At 52.6% G+C, this 11055-nt stretch overlaps 1 long non-coding RNA gene across 1 annotated transcript in view; it reads right to left on the bottom strand.

Moving 5' to 3' along the window:
- Nucleotides 1-276: 276 nt before the first annotated feature.
- Nucleotides 277-11055, bottom strand: part of LOC140421092 (uncharacterized) — a 71247-nt gene continuing 60468 nt past the window's right edge. Inside the window, exon 4 of the long non-coding RNA XR_011946666.1 lies at nt 277-415. This is a non-coding gene — a long non-coding RNA (uncharacterized lncRNA). The remainder of the gene's footprint in view (nt 416-11055) is intronic.

Genomic DNA, 11055 nt, shown 5'->3' with positions numbered 1-11055 from the left:
TTGCGGTCCACCCGGTGAATTGAGAAGCCTTCAGATGGGGATGACCGTTGTGGTGCGGCTATTACGGTGGCATCCTCAGAGCTCTCCTCCAAGATGGTCTCCTGGGAGGCTGGAGAGGGGGGGGGGGGGGCCACCCGGGATGGGCCGTCACCGTCAGCTGGAGGTACTGTGGAAGAATGGAATGTGGTCAGTGGGAGGGATGGGTCAGTCAGTAAGGCAATAACAACTCACGTTTGACAGGTTCCCCGGGTGGAACCTGGTAGTTCCTCACCTCTACAATGTCCGCCAGCCTCCTTGTTGGTGACCGTTCTGTCCTCAGCCACCCCAGTCACCTCCAGGGCATGCTCCTGGAAGGAGGGTCTGGCACACCACTGCCAGCCTGGGCCCTCTCCTGGTGATTATGGGAGAGTTTTTCCTGAGGAAACACAAAGAGGGCATCGTTAGTCACAAGTGTGGTTCACAGTGGTGGGAGGGTGTGTGTGAAGAGGATTGGGGGTCTCATGGAAAGTTGGGGGGGTAGATGTTCACTTGGGGGCGGACAGGTCTCTGGGGGGGTGGGGTGTCTACTAAATAGTGCTGCCCGGTGCAGTTCACTGACTTTCTTCCTGCACTGGAGGCCAGTCCTCCTGGTCACACTCCTGGCACTCACAGCTGCTGCCACCTCATCCCAGGCAGCACTAGCTGCGCTATGGCTAACCCTCCGGGATGCCCAGGGGAACAGGACATCCCTTCTGGTCTTCACGTCATCTAGGAGCCTCCTTAGGTCAGTGTCCCTGAATCTTGGGGCTGGTCTCCTCGGTGCCATTATTGCGAGCTGGCTGGTGTTGGCTGAGCAAGTGTTGCTTAAGTGCTGCTTGACCTTGTTAGTAGGGGGCTGGCGAGCGCGGTGCCGGTGAATCAGCTGGCAAGCCTTCATTTGCTGTGAGAAGCCCGTGAGGCCTCGTTAAGTGGACCAATGAATGTTGAATAGTGTTGCTGGCCTCATTGGGCCGAGAATCGGGAAGCTAGCGGCAATTCCCGCTCACTACAACACTTATCAATCTTTCTGGAGAAATGCGCTAGGAATGACCTCTTTGCACAGGCACAATCTCACTTGATGTACGTTGAGAAGCTCATATGGTGGCAGTGGTTGCTGATGCTGCTCATTCGTTTCCTCCGAGTCTTGCTCCATCCAGCAGAAAAAAGAATGGTTCCCAAAATAAATAGGGACGCCTCAGTGAAGTGTGTTAGGGCACCAAGAGTGTATAAATCTTGAAGTAGCCAATTCAGACAGAAAAAGATCTTGGGGATGTTATATTATTCATAAAGAGTTTGGAACTATATTGTTATTCACCTGTATACAGTTAGATGCTGAGCAACAATTTACCGGCCTGCAGAACATGGTGAGATCAGCGAATTACATTTAAAATTTGTGCATATAAGTGTCATTACTTCAAGCTGTAGGGAAGCACAAAACAGATGTCTGTGAGTTTTTCCCTAATTGCCCTTCAGAAGGTGAGTTGCCTTCTTGAACCGTTGCAGTGCTTGAAGTTCAGATACACCCTTAGTGCTGTTAGGTTGGCTGTTTACCCCAGCGACAGTGAAAGAAAGGCGATATATTTCCAAGTCAGGGTGGTGAGTGATTTGGAGGGGAACCTCCAGGTGGTGGGGTTCCCCGTATCTGTTGCTCTTGTCCTTCTGGATGATACTGGTCATGGGTTTGGAAGGTGCTGTCTCAGGAACCTTGGTGAGTTACTGCAGTGCATCTTGTAGATGGTACACACGGCTGCCACTGTTTGTCAGTGGTGGGGGATTTGAATGTTTGTGGAAGGAGGAGCAATCAAGCAGACTGCTTTGTCCTGGGTGGCGTTGAGCTTCTTGAGTGTTGTTGGAGCTGCACTCATCCAGGCAAGTTGAGAGTATTCCATTACACGTCTGACTTGTGCTTTGTAGATGGTGGACAGGCTTTGGGGGGTCAGGAGGTGAGTTACTCGCCGTAGGATTCCTAGCCTTTGACCTGCCCTGGTAGCCACAGTATTTATATGACTAGTCCAGTTCAGTTTCTGATCAATATTAACCCCTAGGATGTTGATTGTAAGGGATTCAGCACATGGTGAATGTCTGTGTTGCAGGCTGTGAGCTCTGTCCTCCAGCAGAAGCTGTGTATCTTTAACACCCCCTTTGGCAGATATTGTTACAACAGGATGGCGTTTGGGATCATATCGGCTTCCGAAGTGTTCCACAGGATCATGGAACAAATGATGGAAGGTATTGAAGGTGTTCGCGTCTATGTCGATGACATAATCATTTGGTCCACCGCCCCGCAGGAGCATGTCAGTCGCCTCCAGCGCGTGTTCAAACGCATACGGGAGCAGGGCCTACGCCTCAACAGAGCCAAATGCTCCTTTGGTCAGACGGAACTCAAGTTCCGAGGGGACCACATCTCCCAGTTGGATGTGCGGCCGGATGCGGACAAGGTGGCTGCTATCACAGCCATAAAAATGCTAGAGGACAAGAAGGCGGTCCTCCGATTTCTGGGCATGGTCAACTTCCTAGGGAAGTTCATCCCTAACCTCGCCTCTCATACCACGGCTCTCAGGAACCTGGTCAGGAAGCCGACAGACTTCCAATGGCTTCCTGCCCACGAGCGCGAATGGAGAGAACTCAAAATCGAACTCACCACGGCCCCGGTCTTAGCTTTCTTTGATCCAGCGAAAGAGACAAAAATTTTGACCGATGCCAGCCAGTCTGACATTGGGGCAGTGCTCGTGCAACGCGATGAGACCTTATAATGGGCCCCCGTTGCATATGTGTCACGCGCCATGACCTCCACAGAACAGCGCTACGCACAGATAGAAAAGGAGTGCCTGGGCTTTTTGACCGGTGTCGTCAAGTTTTATGATTATGTGTATGGCTTTCCCCAATTCACCGTCGAGACCGACCATCACCCGCTGGTCAATATAATACAGAAAGACTTGAACGACATGACGCCTCGCCTCCAGCGTATTCTGCTCAAGCTCCGGCGATACGATTTCCAGCTGGTATACACCCCGGGCAAAGACGCTCTCTCCAGGGCAGTCAACACTCCATGTGACCCAGCGGATTCGTCTGTCAGGTTGATGCCCATGTGGCCTGCGTGGCCTCCAATCTACCTGCCACGGATGAACGCCTTGTCCAAATTCGCCGCGAGACGGCGGCTGACCCTTTGCTAAAGCGTGTTATGCACCACCTAACAGACGGGTGGCTCAAGGGCCAATGTCCGCAGTTCTACAACATCAGAGATGATCTGGTGGTAGTCGATGGTGTTCTCCTGAAACTGGACCGCATTGTCATTCCACACAGCATGCACCAGCTCGTCTTGGAACAGCTGCACAAGGGCCACCTTGGCGTGGAAAAGTGCCGCCGACAGGCCCGAGAGGAGGTGTATTGGCCCGGCATCAATGACGACATCGCCAACCCAGTGCTCAACTGCCCCACTTGTCAGCGCTTCCAGACGGCCAAACCACGTGAGACCCTGCAGCCCCATGAGTTGGCCACGTCCCCTTGGTCTACGGTCGGCATCGACCTGTTCCACGTGCTGGGCAGGGACTATGTCTTGATTGTAGACTACTTTTCAAACTACCCGGAGGTGGTACGTTTACACAACATCACATCGTCTGCAGTCATCCGTGCCTGTAAGGACACCTTTGCTCGACACGGCACCCCACTCACTGTGATGTCGGACAATGGCCCCTGCTTCGCAAGCCAGGAATGGTCCAACTTTGCCAGGAGGTACAACTTTGTGCATGTGACATCCAGTCCCCTGGACCCCCAATCCAACGGCAAAGCGGAGAAGGGCGTCCACATAGTCAAACGGCTCCTCTGCAAGGCTGCCGATGCTGGGTCCGATATCTTTCTCACCCTGCTGGCCTATCGCTCGGCCCCACTGTCCACTGGCCTGTCGGCAGCCCAGCTGCTCATGGGTCGCACCCTGAGGATGACGGTGCCGTCCATTCATGTCCCAGACCTCGGCCACGTTCCGGTCCTTCAATGAATGCAACTGTCTCGTGCACAGCACAAGGCGGCTCATGACTCCCGTGCAGCTGATCTCCCTGCTCTGGCTCCAGATAACAACGTCCGCATCCATCTTCAGGATGGTGGCTGGTCTGCAACTGCTGTGGTCCTTCGGCAGGTGGCTCCCCGCTCGTTCCTGGTTCATCTACCGGATGGTTCCATTCTGTGCCGCAATCTACGTGCCCTTCATCTCGTTCCGCGCTCGCTACGTGATCCTCCGCCAGTGCCACGCCCTCCTGTTGTCCCTGACCTGGACTATGCGGAGATTCCGGTTACTCTGCATCCTCCTCACTCTGACACAGTCCAGCCCGCTCCTCAGCCGGCGGCTCCTGACCTACCCTTGAGGCGGTCAACCAGCATTCGTCGCCCACCTCAGAGACTTAATTTGTGAACTTTGTGGACTTATGGACTTTCTGATTTGTTCTGTTCTTCCGTTTAATCGTTCAAGTGGTTTGTATATAGTGTTCATCTCGTTATTCTTGTGACATACTGTTTTTCTGCACCAGGCATCTTCCCATGTAAATAGCTTTGTTTTATGTACATCGTCCTGTAAATATTTCGTACACACGTAGTCAGGGACATTCTCACCATACACTATTTATTGCCACGCAGGTACATTTTTTATAAAATGGGAGATGTCATAATATACACCAGTATATCATGGCGCAGACACACACTGATGGACACACAGTAGGACCAATCAACAACCACAACACCGCAGCCAATCACCAGTTAGAGCACATGCACTATAAAGACAGGGGGCATCAGAGTTCCCGCTCATTCGAGTTGTAGCTAGTTAGGAGGACAGAGCTCACAGCCTGCAGCACAGACATTCACCATGTGCTGAGTGCATCGACTGGTTAGGACAAGGCAAAGGTCTTTAGATAAAGCTAGTATCGTATTTACCCACAGTCTGAGTATGTTTAAACAGTTAATGATTCAATAAAATAGTGTTGCACTATTTCAAGTGTTGGTGACCTGTATGTGATCCAGAACACTCAACACATCAATAACTATAAATCTGAAGTTGAAGGTTTTTGCTGGAGCAGAGTAACAACATCCTGCTCGGACTATACAAAAGAAATGATGTTAATTCCATATTATGCTTTACTGAAATAGATGATCCTGATTACCAGAGGTTGAGCAGTTGCAAAGAACTGGAGCTGATTTCAGTAAACCATGAGATGATGGCGAGAAGGGGGTGCTACTGAAGGTTGAAGGTGTCGTGTTGGGTGTTCCTATACACAAACGAACCAACACGGTTGTAGATGGTACAACTCTGTTTTATTATTGTGCACAATAATAACTATTAACTTCTGGTTGTTGTTCGTACTTCACCAGCTAATCTGTGGACCCAGACCTAGCACTATCTTAGTGAGGCACTCAGCACATGGTGTATGTCTGAGTGGCATGCTGTGAGCTCTGTGCTCTGAGCTATCTCCTGGTAGAATGAGCGGGAACTGTGGTGTTCCCTGTTTTATAGTGCGTGTGCTCTCACTGGTGATTGGCTGCGATGTTGTTTGTATGTTGGTTGGTCCAACTACCTGTCCATCAGTGTGTGTGTGTGATTGCACCATGATATGTTAATGTGGATATCATGACATTCCCCCTTTTCACAAGGATATGTGCCTACATGGTAATAAATATTGGTGTGTACTGAGTGCATCCGAGTATGTGTGTGCAATGTTTACAACATGTACATGAGGCTAAACTATATACATAGGAAGGTGTCAGGTGCAACAGAGCAACGAGGTTGTACCACGAACAAAAGTGCAATAAACAAATATCGAAAGAGAACTTCTGGAACGACAAGAAAGAAACACGTTAACAATATTACAAAACAATTCAGTGGGTCCAATGTGCAAACAGGCTCATAAGTCCAGTCTATTAGGTGGGCGACGAATTCGGGTTGACCGCCTCAAGGGTGGGTCAGGATCCACCGGCTGAGGAATGGGCCTGGCCACAGGCGAGAGAGGAATAGGCAGAGTGGCAGGAAGCTCACGAAGTTGACATCAGGGACAACAGGAGGGCGTGGCACCGGTGCATGATCACGTAGCGAGCGCGGAAGCAGCCGGAAGGCCCGCCGATTACGCCGGCGAATGGAGCCATCAGGCATGTGAACCAGGAACGAGCGGGGAGCCACGCGGCGGAGAACCTCGGCAGTTGCCGACCAGCCACACCCCGGTAGGTGTATGCGGACGTTGTCTCCAGACGCCAGGGCAGGAAGATCAGTTGCCCGAGCGTCATGTGCCACCTTCTGCTGAGCATGCTGCTGTCGCATCCTTTGCAGTACTGGAGCATGGTCGGGTTTAGGAACATGAATGGACGGCACAGTGGTCCTGAGGGTGTGACCCATCAACAGCTGGGCTGGTGAGAGGCCCGTGGACAGTGGGGCCGAGCGATAGGCCAGCAGGGCTAAACAGAAGTCAGATCCGGCATCAGCAGCCTTGCAGAGGAGCCACTTCACGATATGGACGCCCTTTTCCGCCTTGCCATTCGACTGGGGATGCAAAGGGCTGAACGTCACGTGTGTGAAGTCGTATGAAGCGGCAAAAGAAGACCATTCTTGGCTCGCAAAACAGAGCCCGTTGTCAAACATGACTGTGAGCGGAATTCCATGGCGAGCGAAGGTTTCTTTGCATGCTCTGATGACAGCTGATGATGTCAAGTCGTGCAGGCGTATGACCTCCGGATAATTTTAAAAATAGTCAATTATAATGACGTAGTCCCTGCCGAGCGCATGAAAGAGGTCCACGCCCACTTTTGCCCAGGGGAAAGTGACCAACTCATGGGGCTGAAGTGTCTCAGGGGGTTGCGCCGGCTGAAACCTTTGGCAGGTGGGGCAGTTGAGCACCATGTTAGCGATGTCATCACTGATGCCCGGCCAGTACACAGCTTCTCGGGTCCTCCGCCTGCACTTTTCAACTCCGAGATGGCCTTCGTGCAATTGTTCGAGGACCAGCCAGTGCATGCTGTGTGGGATCACAATCCGGTCCAACTTTAGGAGGACACCATCATTGACGGCCAAGTCGTCCCGGACATTGTAGAATTGTGGGCACTGCCCCTTGAGCCACCCTTCCGTCATGTGGCGCATCACACGTTGTAGAAGGGGGTCAGCCGCAGTCTCACGGCGTATGTGGGCCAGACGTGCATCAGTAGCCGGCAGATTGGCCGATGTGAAGGCTACATGTGCGTCGACCTGACAAACGAACCCCTCCGATTCGGGCGGTGTGTTCACTGCTCTGGACAGGGCATCCGCAATGGTGAGATCCTTTCCCGGGGTGCAGACAAGTTGGAAGTCGTACCTCCGGAGCTTGAGCAGAATGCACTGGAGATGAGGGGTCATATCGCTGAGGTCCTTCTGAATGATGGCGACCAGGAGGCGATGGTCGGTCTCCACAGTTAACTGCAGAAGACTGTACACATAATCGTGGAATTTGTCCATGCCGGTCAACAAACCCAGGCACTCCTTTTCAATCTGCGCATAGCGCAGTTCTGTGGGGGTCATGGCCCGCGAGGCATAGGCGACCGGGGCCCATGATGCAGTGTCGTCCCGTTGCAGGGGTACCGCCCCAATGCCGGACTGGCTGGCATCAGTCGAGATCTTTGTGTCCCGAGTGGTGTCGAAGAACGCCAATACCGGGACGGTGGTGAGCTTGATCTTGAGCTCCTCCCATTCCTTCTGGTGTGCGGGAGCTACTGGAATTCCGTTGTCTTCTTGACCAGGTGGCGAAGAGCCGTTGTGTGCGAGGCAAGGTTGAGAATAAACTTCCCCAGGAAATTGACCATCCCGAGGAAGCGTAACACTGCCTTCTTGTCTGCCGGCTGCGGCATGGCTGCGATAGCTGCCATTTTGTCGGCATCCGACCGCACCCCTGACCAAGATATGTGGTCCCCCAGAAACTTTAGCTCCGTTTGGCCAAAAGAGCACTTGGCTCGGTTGAGGCGCAGGCCCTGATCTCGTTTCCGTGCAAAGACACGCTGGAGACGACTGATGTGCTCCTGTGGTGTGGTGGACCAGATGGTGACATCGTCAACATAGACTCGTACCCCTTCGATGTCCTCCATCATCTGATCCATGATGCGATTAAACACCTCGGATGCCGAGATGATGCCAAACGGCATCCTATTGTAGCAGTATCTGCCAAAGGGAGTGTTGAAAGTGCACAGCTTCCTGCTGGATTGATCCAGTTGAATCTGCCAAAAACCCTTTGAGGCATCAAGCTTGGTGAAAATTTTAGCCCGGGTCATTTCGCTCGTGATTTCTTCCCATTTGGGTATGGGGTAGTGTTCCCTCATGATGTTGCTGTTCAGGTCTTTCGGGTCGATGCAGATCCGGAGCTCGCCGGAGGGCTTTTTTTACGCACATCATGGAGCTGACCCATGGCGTTGGCTCCGTGACCCGGGAAAGCACTCCTTGGTCCTGCAGGTCCTGCAGCTGCTGCTTGAGGCGGTCCTTGAGTGGTGCTGGGACTCTACGAGGTGCGTGAATGACCGGGGTGGCTTCCGTTTTGAGCTGTATTCTGTAAGTGTAGGGCAGTGTGCCCATGCCCTCGAAAACCTCCTGGTTGTGGGCGAGGAGCGAGTGGAGCTGCGCCCTAAAGTCTGCATCCGGGAAATCGGACGTGCCTTCTGGAGACAAACTGTATACCCGCTGAACGAGGTGGAGGATCTTGCACACCTGTGCTCCTAACAGATCTCAAAAGACAGTGTGGCTGTATGTGAATTGTGTGAAACCTCGAGCTGGCAGGACCCCATTGCCGGGATAACGTTTCCGTTATAATCAACCAGCTGACAGTGGGATGGCAGAATCGGTGGTTTACCCTTCAAGGTGTGGAAGGCTGACCATGCAATGAGATTGGCGGAGGCACCAGTGTCTAAGCGGAATGTGATTGGTGATCGGTTGACCGTTAGGGTGGCACACCATTCATTGCCCGGATTAATGCTGTGCACTGGCATCGGCTGGTGGGTCCGACTTGCGGACATCCGGTTCTTGTTTATTACCGCAACGCGGAAGGGTTCCCGTTCGTCGGTATCACCGGTCTGCACGTCGTCAGGGTATGACTCGGCGTATGGGGGCTGAATGGCCCGCACGTCCCTGCGAGGCTGGCAGAATTGCGGAGAGTTGGCAGGTTGAGCTGCTCGACAGCAGGCAGCGTAGTGGCCCATCCTGCCATAGCGGAGGCATTGTCGCGTTTTGGCCGGACATTGCCGCTTTAAATGTGCGGATCCACAGTTGCCGCACGTCGTGACGTCATGGCGTTCGTTGCGCACTGCGCATGCGCGGTGCGGTCCTGCGTAGAGCGCGCCTGCGCATCCCGTCCCTCTGCGTCAACGTCCCCTCTTTTGGCGCGTACAAGCGCGGGAGACCTCGGAAAGCGCGCGAAATGGCCGCCCTCGTCCGGGCCGCGGGCTGGGAGGAACTCGATCGGCTGGACCCGCTCGGCCTCATAGGACCCCTGCCGTGCCGATTCGGCCGCCTGGAATTGGGAGTACCGGCTGGTCGTGTTTTCATGGAGGACGCAGGTCTCGATGGCGGTGGCTAGGGTGAGGCGCTTTATTTTGAGGAGCTGCTGGTGTAGGGTGTCCGAGGTGACCCCAAAAACTATCTGATCCCGAATCATGGAGTCGGAGGTGGCCTCATAGCCGCAGGACTGCGCGAGGATACGGAGGTGTGTCAAATAAGATTGAAAAGGCTCATCCTTACCCTGCAGGGGCTGCTGGAAGAGGTACCTCTCAAAGCTCTCATTAACTTCCACGCTGATGTGTTCCTCAAATTTTAGAAGGACCGTCTTGTACTTCGTCTTGTTCTCGCCTTCCGCGAATGCCAGGGAGTTGTAGATGTGGATGGCGTGTTGCCCCGCTGTGGAGAGGAGAAGGGCGATCCTCCTGGTGTCCGATGCATTCTCCCTGTTGTTGGCTTCTAGGAAGAGTTGGAAGCGCTGTATAAACAGCTTCCAGTTGACGCCAAGATTTCCAGTGATCCAGAGCGGCTGCGGCGGGCTGATAGTTTCCATGGCGCAGGATGGCGGGTTTCTGAAGAGGTGCAGGTAGGTCTCACAGTCGTTGGCGAGTTTCCAGGCCTGGTATCATGTCGTGTTGGGTGTTCCGATACACAAACGAACCAACACGGTTGTAGATGGTACAACTCTGTTTTATTATTGTGCACAATAATAACTATTAACTTCTGGCTGTGGTTCGTGCTTCACCAGCTAACCTGTGGACCCAGACCTAGCACTATCTTAGTGAGGCACTCAGCACATGGTGTATGTCTGAGTGGCACGCTGTGAGCTCTGTGCTCTGAGCTATCTCCTGGTAGAATGAGCGGGAACTGTGGTGTTCCCTGTTTTATTGTGCATGTGCTCTCACTGGTGATTGGCTGTGATGTTGTTTGTATGTTGGTTGGTCCAACTACCTGTCCATCAGTGTGTGTGTGTGATTGCACCATGATATGTTAATGTGGATATCATGACAGAAGGTAACACATCCTTCTCCCGTGTTTGCGTGGGTTTCGCCCCCACAACCCAAAAATGTGCAAGCTAGGTGGATTGGCTATGCTAAATTGCCCCTTAATTGGAAAAAATGAATTGGGTACTCTAAATTTAAAAAAAAGAAGGTGACACATCCATTGAAAAGCGCCCTCTGATCAGAAGCAAGAAAATGAGTGTCAGAGTCAAAGTGAAATGAAAATGAAACGAAAATCACTTGTTGTCACAAGTAGGCTTCAAATGAAGTTGCTGTGAAAAGCTCCTAGTTGCCACATTCCGGCGCCTGTTCGGGGAGGCTGGTATGGGAATTGAACCCGCACTGCTGGCCTGCCTTGGTCTGCTTTAAAAGCCAGCTATTTAGCCTTGTGCTAAACCAGCCTTTCAGAGAGTCAGTGCCGACTCAATGGGCCAAATGGCCTCCTTCTGCACTGTAGAGATTCTATGAAGCTCTAAAACCTCCTAAAAACATTCCAAGTCACCATTTAATGAATTTTACGATGATGCAAGTTTACGATTAGAGCCTCAGCACCAGACA

This window comes from Scyliorhinus torazame, chromosome 5 (genome assembly GCF_047496885.1).
Source record: "Scyliorhinus torazame isolate Kashiwa2021f chromosome 5, sScyTor2.1, whole genome shotgun sequence".
NCBI lineage: Eukaryota > Metazoa > Chordata > Chondrichthyes > Carcharhiniformes > Scyliorhinidae > Scyliorhinus > Scyliorhinus torazame.
The sequence above is the reverse complement of the archived record's forward strand: the minus strand, read 5'-3'. Positions and strand labels throughout refer to the sequence as shown.